The sequence below is a fragment of the Aquarana catesbeiana genome, linkage group LG05 (genome assembly GCF_042186555.1).
Source record: "Aquarana catesbeiana isolate 2022-GZ linkage group LG05, ASM4218655v1, whole genome shotgun sequence".
Classification (NCBI taxonomy): Eukaryota; Metazoa; Chordata; class Amphibia; order Anura; family Ranidae; genus Aquarana; species Aquarana catesbeiana.
In genome coordinates, this window is record NC_133328.1 from 34660619 (window position 1) to 34674873 (window position 14255).

Below are 14255 nucleotides of genomic sequence, written 5' to 3' on the forward strand. Positions count from 1 at the left end.
AAGTTCAGACCCTTGTTAACTAGACCCTCATACCCTTTTTCATTATGGCTGAGATCTCAATCTTTTCCATTAATGTGAGGAGTATCAAGGATACATCTAGAAGGCAAGCCATCCTGACCTTTCTTTCAAGTCAGCAGAGTGATGTCTACATGCTTCAGGAGTGCGCCCTTCCTCCCTTGAGGAGGTACACTCATCTATCCTCCCAGTGGACCCTTGGTCCCTCCTACTAGTCCGGGGGTGGCGATTGCAAGTCAGCCATTCTGGTCAGGGGTGGGCGCTTCATGGTTGACTCTATCCATGAGCTAGTCTGTGGCCGTTTTTTGGTCATAGACGGCTCGTGGGTGGAAGAGCCAGTTAGGCTCATCAATGTGTACGCCCCCCCAGACAAGAATGCACGGCTGGAACTTTTCCAGACCCTGCGGACCCAACTCGTTACCACCAGAACAGTAGTGATCGGCGGTGATTTTAACTGTCCGATCGAGGAGGATGGGCGCAGCTCCAGCATATACGCAAAACTTGATGCTACTTCTAGGCTGCTCAAGGAGATGATCTCGGAGGCCTCCTTGCAGGACGCTGTGGGATCCATAGGGAAAGGGACCGTGAACTATTCGTGGTGCCGACCCGATGGATCGGTGTGTTCCAGGATTGACTTCGTGCTCACTTCAAGAACAGTCAAGCATCGTGAGTTCTCCATGGTCCCCTGCTTTTTCTCTGACCATAGGGCTATTCACTTTCGGGGTGACCTGGGCGAGGGCTTTGCCCGCGCACCGGGTTCCTGGAAGCTCAATAGCACCCTGCTAGAAAATGAGGAATTGATGGGGGAACTCCGGGAGGCCTATGCCACCTGGACGGAGGAAAAGAAATTCTTCGGAAGGGTAAGTGATTGGTGGGAGTTTGTGAAGGTTAAGCTGCGTAGCTTCTTTCAGGCAAGGGGACGCCAGCATGTGTGTGCCAGGAGGAGGGAACTCAGGAGACTGCAGCGTCAGTTGCAGTCCCTGCAGGACCTTCATCACTGTGGGTGGGACGTTAGGCAGGACCTGGAGGACACCACAAAGAGCCTGAAAGGACACTTCGAGGAAGAATCCAGGCACATTGTCTTCCATGCCAAGGTGGAGAATCTTGAGAAAGGTGAGAAGTGCAATTCTTTCTTTTTCAGGAAACTTCACTCAGGACACACACCCTTGTCAGAGCTGCGTGACGAGACCGGAACACTCCAGAAGGGGAAGAAGGCTGTGATGCAAGTGGTCAGCGACTACTACACCAACCTCTACTCCCCAAAAGAAACGGACACACAGGCGGCCGACAGGTTCCTGTCAGGTATCTCTAAACAAATTGATCCTGCAGGTTCATCAACCGTCAACGCCCCCTTGGTGTTGGAGGAGCTGCACTCTGCCACTAAATCCTTTAGGCGAGGCAGGACCCCGGGCTGCGATGGTCTCCCAGTCGAGCTCTATGTAGCACTGTGGGATTGCATGGGCCTGGACCTGCTCGAGCTGTACGAGGAGATGGTGGTGGAGGGCAGAATGCCTCCGTCACTGAGGGAGGGGATGATCACGATTTTGTATAAGCGGAAGGGGGAGAGATCAGATCTTAAAAACTGGCCTCTGATCTCTCTTCTGAACGTGGACTACAAAATCCTCGCCAAGGTCCTGGTCAACAGGCTGAAGTCTGTCATCGGACAGATCATCCACCCGGATGAGACTTGCGGCATTCCTGGTCGCAGGATTGCGGACAGTCTTGCGCTTGTCCGAGACACGGTCCAGTACATTCATGGCCGCCGTGTGCACGCGGCCCTGGTCAGTCTTGACCAGGAGAAGGCCTTTAACCGTGTCTCCCACGAGTTTATGTGCAGAGCTCTGCGCAGGTTTGGTCTTGGGGAAATGTTTTGTTCGTATGTGAATGTAATGTACACTGACATTTCTAGTTTGGTGCTGGTAAATGGCTGGAAAACTGACCCCTTTCCAATTTTGTCTGGGGTCAGACAAGGCTACCCTCTCTCACCTCTGCTTTTTGTTTGTTGTATAGAGCTCTTCGCCCGAAGCATCAGACGGAACCCAGAGATCAGAGGGATCACCGCACCAGGACCGGACAGACGGGAGGTCAAGTGCTCACTCTACATGGACGACGTGACGGTGTTCTGTGCTGATCGACGCTCCATCAACACACTCACCCAGACCTGTGAGGACTTCGGCCAAGCTTCAGGGGCAAAGGTCAACTGCGGGAAGTCAGAAGTCATGCTCTTCGGAAAGTGGTTCCTGCTTTCTTCTGCACCCATTCCTTTCAGCATCAAGACGGACTTCATCAAAATTCTTGGGGTCTGGTTTGGAGCTGAGGGCGCAGCCCTGAAGTCCTGGGAGGAAAGACTGTCAAAGATGTGACAGAAGTTTGGACGGAGCCTCAGAGAACTCACCATCGAAGGTAATACACTGGTACTCCACAGCGAGATTCTCCCTGTGTTGCAGTACCTCGCGGCCCCCCCGGGTTAACACCTGCAAGGCCATCACCAGGGCGGTGTTTCACTTCATCTGGAGCTCCAAAATAGACAGAGTGAAGTGGGCGGTTATGTTCAAGGAACCCCTCAAGGGCAGTAAGGGCGTGCCCGACATCACTACCCTGCTGAGGGTGTGCTTTGCTTGTAACTGCATCCGCAGGACATTGGTTGACAGAACTGTGGACTCTGGCGGTAACTCCATGTCCCGTTTTTTCCTCCTGCCTCTTTGGAGGACCCTTGGATGGGACAAATGGGACAGCTCCATCCCCTACAACTGGGACACCCCTTGGTACTACTTGGACACCTTCAAGTTTATTAAGGAGCTGGGGCTACATGGAGTGAAGCCCGACTAGTGGAAGCCAAAAACTATCCACAAGTTGATTAGAGCATCGGACATTGTTGAGACTGTTCCAGGCCTCCCTTCACTCACTTGTAAAGTGGTCTGGAGGAATGTTTCTTCAAAGAGACTCACCAACAGGCACAAAGATCTGGCATGGATGGCAATCCAAGGGGGGTTGCCACTCAGGACATTCATGCATGCCAGAAACCTGTGCAGATACAGGCACTGCCCCTTTTGCATCATCCAGGAGGAAACTGCTCTGCATGTTTTCTGGGAGTGCCCCTTTGCACAGGACCTGTTGAGGGCCTTGGAACCTGAACTCAAAGACTTTGTACCACAGACTGCTATCAAACACTTTGGTGTGTTGAACGGACTCTTCTGTGGAACTCATTCACAGGAGGACATTGACGGTGCCTGGCGGGTGCTGTGTTGCTTTAAGGACGCTTTACGGTGTGCCAGAAAGCGCCTCATCCACCAGCGGGAGAGGATGTCCATCGAGGACTGTCGCAGACTGGTCCACAGTCTGCTCAGAGACTACCACTTGATGGACTTCAAGGAGGAAGAGGAGGTCTGAAGATTTCCCCCCCCCCCCTCCCCCATGTATCCTTTGGCAGTTCAAATAAAGCTTAGGGCCTGTTAACTCTTTCCTCCCTCCCCTACCCCACCTTCTCCACCCCCCCCCAACACACCCGCTGCCCATTTGAATGTTATTAGACTGTATGACCTGACTTTTGTGACATGTTTTTGAAGTAATGCTTTCAGGGTAATGCGGCGTCATGCATGATGTGATGTTTCGGGGTATTATTACTCTGCACAACACATTAGGCATCATACCGCAGGATGAATGTAATTTATTTGTATGCTTGGCAATGTATTGTTATGTAGTGTATTTATGCGCTGAGTCACAGTACAGATTGGAATGTACCCTGTTTAAGTACTTGTTTTTTGTATATTTTCTTGCAAAATAAAGTATACATTTTCAATCAAAAAAACATGATTGCCAGATTGCTGTCCTTCTTGGGCACCCCCTCTCTCTAGGCTCACGTTACTGCCTTCCTCTAGCTGGGTACCATCATCGGAGCCTTCAAAACGCTGGGCATCCTCCTGGAGCATGTACCCAACACTGTGGTCAAACAGTTTGGGGGACTCCTCAGGAGGACATGGTGGGGTTATGGCAGGAGTGACTGAGGCCATTGAGCCAAGGGAAGAGGCCGCGTTGGCAGCTGCTTTGCCACACAAAGTACCCTGAGCCTGGGTAAGAGAGGATGAAGAGGATGAGGACGGCTTGGTCATCCACTCTACCAAGTCTTCCGCATGTTGCGGCTCAACACGGCCAGCTGCCGAAAAAAAGGTCAAGCGTGTCCCACGGCCATGTGCTGATGATGATGCACTGTCTCCACAACCAGCACTGTTGCCTCTAGAAACAGAGCCTGCTTGCCCTCATTTATTGACTTGTGACTGTCTGCCTCTCCTTCTTGGCATTCCAGACATACTAATGGCCTGCAGTGAGATGTAGCTGCACAAAGCTGGGATGTATATATATTCTGATACTGCAGCTAGCAGAATCAACTGCCTGCCTGTAGTATTATTAGTATGAGAACACCAGCAATTGTCTTCAGGTAGCTTTAGGTGCACACTGAACAGAGGACGCACTACACTAACTGTAAATACTGTAGCTGCCTGCCTGTGGTATTAATAGGATCAGAAGAACACCACTAATTTTCTTCATTTAGCTTTAGGTGCACACTGTGCAGAGGACACAGTGCACTAACTGTAAATACTGTAGCTGCCTGCCTGTGGTATTAATAGGAGCAGAACAACAGCAATTGTCTCCAGGTAGCATTAGGTGCACACTGTGCAGAGGACGCATTACACTAACTGTAAATACTTTAGCTGTCTGCCTGTGGTATTAATAGGATCAGAAGAACACCACTAATATTCTTCAGGTAGCTTTAGGTGCAAACTGTGCAGAGGACAAATTGCACTAACTGTAAATACTGTAGCTGCCTGCCTGTGGTATTAATAGGAGCAGAACAACAGCAATTGTCTCCAGGTAGCTTTAGGTGCACACTGTGCAGAGGACACAGTGCACTAACTGTAAATACTGTAGCTGCCTGCCTGTGGTATTAATAGGAGCAGAAGAACACCAGCAATTGTCTTCAGGTAGCTTTAGGTGCACACTGTGCAGAGGACACAGTGCACTAACTGTAAATACTGTAGCTGCCTGCCTGTGGTATTAATAGGAGCAGAAGAACACCAGCAATTGTCTTCAGGTATCTTTAGGTGCACACTGTGCAGAGGACACAGTGCACTAACTGTAAATACTGTAGCTGCCTGCCTGTGGTATTAATAGGAGCAGAAGAATACCAGCAATTGTCTTCAGGTAGCTTTAGGTGCACACTGTGCAGAGGACACAGTACACTAACTGTAAATACTGTAGCTGCCTGCCTGTGGTATGAATAGGAGCAGAACAACAGCAATTGTCTCCAGGTAGCTTTAGGTGCACACTGTGCAGAGGATGCATTACACTAACTGTAAATACTGTAACTGCCTGCCTGTGGTATTAATAGGATCAGAAGAACACCACTAATTTTCTTCAGGTACCTTTAGGTGCACACTGTGCAGAGGACACAGTGCACTAACTGTAAATACTGTAGCTGCCTGCCTGTGGTATTAATAGGATCAGAAGAACACCACTAATATTCTTCAGGTAGCTTTAGGTGCAAGCTGTGCAGAGGACAAATTGCACTAACTGTAAATACTGTAGCTGCCTGCCTGTGGTATTAATAGGAGCAGAACAACAGCAATTGTCTCCAGGTAGCTTTAGGTGCACACTGTGCAGAGGACACAGTTCACTAACTGTAAATACTGTAGCTGCCTGCCTGTGGTATTAATAGGATCAGAAGAACACCACAAATTTTTTTCAGGTACCTTTAGGTGCACACTGTGCAGAGGACACAGTTCACTAACTGTAAATACGGTAGCTGCCTGCCTGTGGTATTAATAGGAGCAGAACAACAGCAATTGTCTCCAGGTAGCTTTAGGTGCACACTGTGCAGAGGATGCATTACACTAACTGTAAATACTGTAGCTGCCTGCCTGTGGTATTAATAGGATCAGAAGAACACCACTAATTTTCTTCAGGTACCTTTAGGTGCACACTGTGCAGAGGACACAGTGCACTAACTGTAAATACTGTAGCTGCCTGCCTGTGGTATTAATAGGATCAGAAGAACACCACTAATTTTCTTCAGGTAGCTTTAGGTGCACACTGTGCAGAGGACACAGTGCACTAACTGTAAATACTGTAGCTGCCTGCCTGTGGTATTAATAGGATCAGAAGAACACCACTAATATTCTTCAGGTAGCTTTAGGTGCAAGCTGTGCAGAGGACAAATTGCACTAACTGTAAATACTGTAGCTGCCTGCCTGTGGTACTAATAGGAGCAGAACAACAGCAATTGTCTCCAGGTAGCTTTAGGTGCACACTGTGCAGAGGATGCATTACACTAACTGTAAATACTGTAGCTGCCTGCCTGTGGTATTAATAGGATCAGAAGAACACCACTAATTTTCTCCAGGTAGCTTTAGGTGCACACTGTGCAGAGGACACAGTGCACTAACTGTAAATACTGTAGCTGCCTGCCTGTGGTATTAATAGTATCAGAAGAACACCACTAATTTTTTTCAGGTACCTTTAGGTGCACACTGTGCAGAGGACACAGTTCACTAACTGTAAATACTGTAGCTGCCTGCCTGTGGTATTAATAGGAGCAGAACAACAGCAATTGTCTCCAGGTAGCTTTAGGTGCACACTGTGCAGAGGATGCATTACACTAACTGTAAATACTGTAGCTGCCTGCCTGTGGTATTAATAGGATCAGAAGAACACCACAAATTTTCTTCAGGTACCTTTAGGTGCACACTGTGCAGAGGACACAGTGCACTAACTGTAAATACTGTAGCTGCCTGCCTGTGGTATTAATAGGATCAGAAGAACACCACTAATGTTCTTCAGGTAGCTTTAGGTGCACACTGTGCAGAGGACACAGTGCACTAACTGTAAATACTGTAGCTGCCTGCCTGTGGTATTAATAGGATCAGAAGAACACCACTAATATTCTTCAGGTAGCTTTAGGTGCAAGCTGTGCAGAGGACAAATTGCACTAACTGTAAATACTGTAGCTGCCTGCCTGTGGTATTAATAGGAGCAGAACAACAGCAATTGTCTCCAGGTAGCTTTAGGTGCACACTGTGCAGAGGACACAGTGCACTAAGTGTAAATACTGTAGCTGCCTGCTTGTGGTATTAATAGGAGCAGAACAACAGCAATTGTCTCCAGGTAGCTTTAGGTGCACACTGTGCAGAGGACACAGTGCACTAAGTGTAAATACTGTAGCTGCCTGCCTGTGGTATTAATAGGATCAGAAGAACACCACTAATTTTTTTCAGGTACCTTTAGGTGCACACTGTGCAGAGGACACAGTTCACTAACTGTAAATACTGTAGCTGCCTGCCTGTGGTATTAATAGGAGCAGAACAACAGCAATTGTCTCCAGGTAGCTTTAGGTGCACACTGTGCAGAGGATGCATTACACTAACTGTAAATACTGTAGCTGCCTGCCTGTGGTATTAATAGGATCAGAAGAACACCACTAATTTTCTTCAGGTACCTTTAGGTGCACACTGTGCAGAGGACACAGTGCACTAACTGTAAATACTGTAGCTGCCTGCCTGTGGTATTAATAGGATCAGAAGAACACCACTAATTTTCTTCAGGTAGCTTTAGGTGCACACTGTGCAGAGGACACAGTGCACTAACTGTAAATACTGTAGCTGCCTGCCTGTGGTATTAATAGGATCAGAAGAACACCACTAATATTCTTCAGGTAGCTTTAGGTGCAAGCTGTGCAGAGGACAAATTGCACTAACTCTAAATACTGTAGCTGCCTGCCTGTGGTATTAATAGGAGCAGAACAACAGCAATTGTCTCCAGGTAGCTTTAGGTGCACACTGTGCAGAGGACACAGTGCACTAAGTGTAAATACTGTAGCTGCCTGCCTGTGGTATTAATAGGATCAGAAGAACACCACTAATTTTTTTCAGGTACCTTTAGGTGCACACTGTGCAGAGGACACAGTTCACTAACTGTAAATACTGTAGCTGCCTGCCTGTGGTATTAATAGGAGCAGAACAACAGCAATTGTCTCCAGGTAGCTTTAGGTGCACACTGTGCAGAGGATGCATTACACTAACTGTAAATACTGTAGCTGCCTGCCTGTGGTATTAATAGGATCAGAAGAACACCACTAATTGTCTTCAGGTACCTTTAGGTGCACACTCTGCAGAGGACACAGTGCACTAACTGTAAATACTGTAGCTGCCTGCCTGTGGTATTAATAGGATCAGAAGAACACCACTAATTTTCTTCAGGTAGCTTTAGGTGCACACTGTGCAGAGGACACAGTGCACTAACTGTAAATACTGTAGCTGCCTGCCTGTGGTATTAATAGGAGCAGAAGAACACCACTATTTTTTTTCAGGTACCTTTAGGTGCACACTGTGCAGAGGACACAGTTCACTAACTGTAAATACTGTAGCTGCCTGCCTGTGGTATTAATAGGAGCAGAACAACAGCAATTGTCTTCAGGTAGCTTTAGGTGCACACTATGCAGAGGACACAGTGCACTAACTGTAAATACTGTAGCTGCCTGCCTGTGGTATTAATAGGAGCAGAAGAACACCACTAATTTTCTTCAGGTAGCTTTAGGTGCACACTGTGCAGAGGACACAGTGCACTAACTGTAAATACTGTAGCTGCCTGCCTGTGGTATTAATAGGAGCAGAAGAACACCACTAATTTTTTTCAGGTACCTTTAGGTGCACACTGTGCAGAGGACACAGTTCACTAACTGTAAATACTGTAGCTGCCTGCCTGTGGTATTAATAGGATCAGAAGAACACCACTAATGTTCTTCAGGTAGCTTTAGGTGCACACTGTGCAGAGGACACAGTGCACTAACTGTAAATACTGTAGCTGCCTGCCTGTGGTATTAATAGGATCAGAAGAACACCACTAATATTCTTCAGGTAGCTTTAGGTGCAAGCTGTGCAGAGGACAAATTGCACTAACTGTAAATACTGTAGCTGCCTGCCTGTGGTATTAATAGGAGCAGAACAACAGCAATTGTCTCCAGGTAGCTTTAGGTGCACACTGTGCAGAGGACACAGTGCACTAAGTGTAAATACTGTAGCTGCCTGCTTGTGGTATTAATAGGAGCAGAACAACAGCAATTGTCTCCAGGTAGCTTTAGGTGCACACTGTGCAGAGGACACAGTGCACTAAGTGTAAATACTGTAGCTGCCTGCCTGTGGTATTAATAGGATCAGAAGAACACCACTAATTTTTTTCAGGTACCTTTAGGTGCACACTGTGCAGAGGACACAGTTCACTAACTGTAAATACTGTAGCTGCCTGCCTGTGGTATTAATAGGAGCAGAACAACAGCAATTGTCTCCAGGTAGCTTTAGGTGCACACTGTGCAGAGGATGCATTACACTAACTGTAAATACTGTAGCTGCCTGCCTGTGGTATTAATAGGATCAGAAGAACACCACTAATTTTCTTCAGGTACCTTTAGGTGCACACTGTGCAGAGGACACAGTGCACTAACTGTAAATACTGTAGCTGCCTGCCTGTGGTATTAATAGGAGCAGAAGAACACCACTCATTTTTTTCAGGTACCTTTAGGTGCACACTGTGCAGAGGACACAGTTCACTAACTGTAAATACTGTAGCTGCCTGCCTGTGGTATTAATAGGAGCAGAACAACAGCAATTGTCTTCAGGTAGCTTTAGGTGCACACTGTGCAGAGGACACAGTGCACTAACTGTAAATACTGTAGCTGCCTGCCTGTGGTATTAATAGGAGCAGAAGAACACCACTAATTTTTTTCAGGTACCTTTAGGTGCACACTGTGCAGAGGACACAGTTCACTAACTGTAAATACTGTAGCTGCCTGCCTGTGGTATTAATAGGATCAGAAGAACACCACTAATTTTCTTCAGGTAGCTTTAGGTGCACACTGTGCAGAGGACACAGTGCACTAACTGTAAATACTGTAGCTGCCTGCCTGTGGTATTAATAGGATCAGAAGAACACCACTAATATTCTTCAGGTAGCTTTAGGTGCAAGCTGTGCAGAGGACAAATTGCACTAACTGTAAATACTGTAGCTGCCTGCCTGTGGTATTAATAGGAGCAGAACAACAGCAATTGTCTCCAGGTAGCTTTAGGTGCACACTGTGCAGAGGACACAGTGCACTAAGTGTAAATACTGTAGCTGCCTGCCTGTGGTATTAATAGGAGCAGAACAACAGCAATTGTCTCCAGGTAGCTTTAGGTGCACACTGTGCAGAGGACACAGTGCACTAACTGTAAATACTGTAGCTGCCTGCCTGTGGTATTAATAGGATCAGAAGAACACCACTAATTTTCTTCAGGTAGCTTTAGGTGCACACTGTGCAGAGGACACAGTGCACTAACTGTAAATACTGTAGCTGCCTGCCTGTGGTATTAATAGGATCAGAAGAACACCACTAATATTCTTCAGGTAGCTTTAGGTGCAAGCTGTGCAGAGGACAAATTGCACTAACTGTAAATACTGTAGCTGCCTGCCTGTGGTACTAATAGGAGCAGAACAACAGCAATTGTCTCCAGGTAGCTTTAGGTGCACACTGTGCAGAGGATGCATTACACTAACTGTAAATACTGTAGCTGCCTGCCTGTGGTATTAATAGGATCAGAAGAACACCACTAATTTTCTCCAGGTAGCTTTAGGTGCACACTGTGCAGAGGACACAGTTCACTAACTGTAAATACTGTAGCTGCCTGCCTGTGGTATTAATAGGATCAGAAGAACACCACTAATTTTCTTCAGGTACCTTTAGGTGCACACTGTGCAGAGGACACAGTTCACTAACTGTAAATACTGTAGCTGCCTGCCTGTGGTATGAATAGGAGCAGAACAACAGCAATTGTCTCCAGGTAGCTTTAGGTGCACACTGTGCAGAGGATGCATTACACTAACTGTAAATACTGTAGCTGCCTGCCTGTGGTATTAATAGGATCAAAAGAACACCACTAATTTTCTTCAGGTACCTTTAGGTGCACACTGTGCAGAGGACACAGTGCACTAACTGTAAATACTGTAGCTGCCTGCCTGTGGTATTAATAGGATCAGAAGAACACCACTAATTTTCTTCAGGTAGCTTTAGGTGCACACTGTGCAGAGGACACAGTGCACTAACTGTAAATACTGTAGCTGCCTGCCTGTGGTATTAATAGGATCAGAAGAACACCACTAATATTCTTCAGGTAGCTTTAGGTGCAAGCTGTGCAGAGGACAAATTGCACTAACTCTAAATACTGTAGCTGCCTGCCTGTGGTATTAATAGGAGCAGAACAACAGCAATTGTCTCCAGGTAGCTTTAGGTGCACACTGTGCAGAGGACACAGTGCACTAAGTGTAAATACTGTAGCTGCCTGCCTGTGGTATTAATAGGATCAGAAGAACACCACTAATTTTTTTCAGGTACCTTTAGGTGCTCACTGTGCAGAGGACACAGCTCACTAACTGTAAATACTGTAGCTGCCTGCCTGTGGTATTAATAGGAGCAGAACAACAGCAATTGTCTCCAGGTAGCTTTAGGTGCACACTGTGCAGAGGATGCATTACACTAACTGTAAATACTGTAGCTGCCTGCCTGTGGTATTAATAGGATCAGAAGAACACCACTAATTTTCTTCAGGTACCTTTAGGTGCACACTGTGCAGAGGACACAGTGCACTAACTGTAAATACTGTAGCTGCCTGCCTGTGGTATTAATAGGATCAGAAGAACACCACTAATTTTCTTCAGGTAGCTTTAGGTGCACACTGTGCAGAGGACACAGTGCACTAACTGTAAATACTGTAGCTGCCTGCCTGTGGTATTAATAGGAGCAGAAGAACACCACTAATTTTTTTCAGGTACCTTTAGGTGCACACTGTGCAGAGGACACAGTTCACTAACTGTAAATACTGTAGCTGCCTGCCTGTGGTATTAATAGGAGCAGAACAACAGCAATTGTCTTCAGGTAGCTTTAGGTGCACACTGTGCAGAGGACACAGTGCACTAACTGTAAATACTGTAGCTGCCTGCCTGTGGTATTAATAGGAGCAGAAGAACACCACTAATTTTTTTCAGGTACCTTTAGGTGCACACTGTGCAGAGGACACAGTTCACTAACTGTAAATACTGTAGCTGCCTGCCTGTGGTATTAATAGGAGCAGAACAACAGCAATTGTCTCCAGGTAGCTTTAGGTGCACACTGTGCAGAGGATGCATTACACTAACTGTAAATACTGTAGCTGCCTGCCTGTGGTATTAATAGGATCAGAAGAACACCACAAATTTTCTTCAGGTACCTTTAGGTGCACACTGTGCAGAGGACACAGTGCACTAACTGTAAATACTGTAGCTGCCTGCCTGTGGTATTAATAGGATCAGAAGAACACCACTAATGTTCTTCAGGTAGCTTTAGGTGCACACTGTGCAGAGGACACAGTGCACTAACTGTAAATACTGTAGCTGCCTGCCTGTGGTATTAATAGGATCAGAAGAACACCACTAATATTCTTCAGGTAGCTTTAGGTGCAAGCTGTGCAGAGGACAAATTGCACTAACTGTAAATACTGTAGCTGCCTGCCTGTGGTATTAATAGGAGCAGAACAACAGCAATTGTCTCCAGGTAGCTTTAGGTGCACACTGTGCAGAGGACACAGTGCACTAAGTGTAAATACTGTAGCTGCCTGCTTGTGGTATTAATAGGAGCAGAACAACAGCAATTGTCTCCAGGTAGCTTTAGGTGCACACTGTGCAGAGGACACAGTGCACTAAGTGTAAATACTGTAGCTGCCTGCCTGTGGTATTAATAGGATCAGAAGAACACCACTAATTTTTTTCAGGTACCTTTAGGTGCACACTGTGCAGAGGACACAGTTCACTAACTGTAAATACTGTAGCTGCCTGCCTGTGGTATTAATAGGAGCAGAACAACAGCAATTGTCTCCAGGTAGCTTTAGGTGCACACTGTGCAGAGGATGCATTACACTAACTGTAAATACTGTAGCTGCCTGCCTGTGGTATTAATAGAATCAGAAGAACACCACTAATTTTCTTCAGGTACCTTTAGGTGCACACTGTGCAGAGGACACAGTGCACTAACTGTAAATACTGTAGCTGCCTGCCTGTGGTATTAATAGGATCAGAAGAACACCACTAATTTTCTTCAGGTAGCTTTAGGTGCACACTGTGCAGAGGACACAGTGCACTAACTGTAAATACTGTAGCTGCCTGCCTGTGGTATTAATAGGATCAGAAGAACACCACTAATATTCTTCAGGTAGCTTTAGGTGCAAGCTGTGCAGAGGACAAATTGCACTAACTCTAAATACTGTAGCTGCCTGCCTGTGGTATTAATAGGAGCAGAACAACAGCAATTGTCTCCAGGTAGCTTTAGGTGCACACTGTGCAGAGGACACAGTGCACTAAGTGTAAATACTGTAGCTGCCTGCCTGTGGTATTAATAGGATCAGAAGAACACCACTAATTTTTTTCAGGTACCTTTAGGTGCACACTGTGCAGAGGACACAGTTCACTAACTGTAAATACTGTAGCTGCCTGCCTGTGGTATTAATAGGAGCAGAACAACAGCAATTGTCTCCAGGTAGCTTTAGGTGCACACTGTGCAGAGGATGCATTACACTAACTGTAAATACTGTAGCTGCCTGCCTGTGGTATTAATAGGATCAGAAGAACACCACTAATTTTCTTCAGGTACCTTTAGGTGCACACTCTGCAGAGGACACAGTGCACTAACTGTAAATACTGTAGCTGCCTGCCTGTGGTATTAATAGGATCAGAAGAACACCACTAATTTTCTTCAGGTAGCTTTAGGTGCACACTGTGCAGAGGACACAGTGCACTAACTGTAAATACTGTAGCTGCCTGCCTGTGGTTTTAATAGGAGCAGAAGAACACCACTATTTTTTTTCAGGTACCTTTAGGTGCACACTGTGCAGAGGACACAGTTCACTAACTGTAAATACTGTAGCTGCCTGCCTGTGGTATTAATAGGAGCAGAACAACAGCAATTGTCTTCAGGTAGCTTTAGGTGCACACTGTGCAGAGGACACAGTGCACTAACTGTAAATACTGTAGCTGCCTGCCTGTGGTATTAATAGGAGCAGAAGAACACCACTAATTTTTTTCAGGTACCTTTAGGTGCACACTGTGCAGAGGACACAGTGCACTAACTGTAAATACTGTAGCTGCCTGCCTGTGGTATTAATAGGATCATAAGAACACCACTAATTTTCTTC

At 46.3% G+C, this 14255-nt stretch overlaps 1 protein-coding gene across 1 annotated transcript in view; it reads left to right on the forward strand.

Annotated features, from left to right (window-relative positions):
- Positions 1–14255, forward strand: part of LOC141144176 (uncharacterized) — a 387691-nt gene that overhangs the window by 37380 nt on the left and 336056 nt on the right. The window lies entirely within an intron of this gene.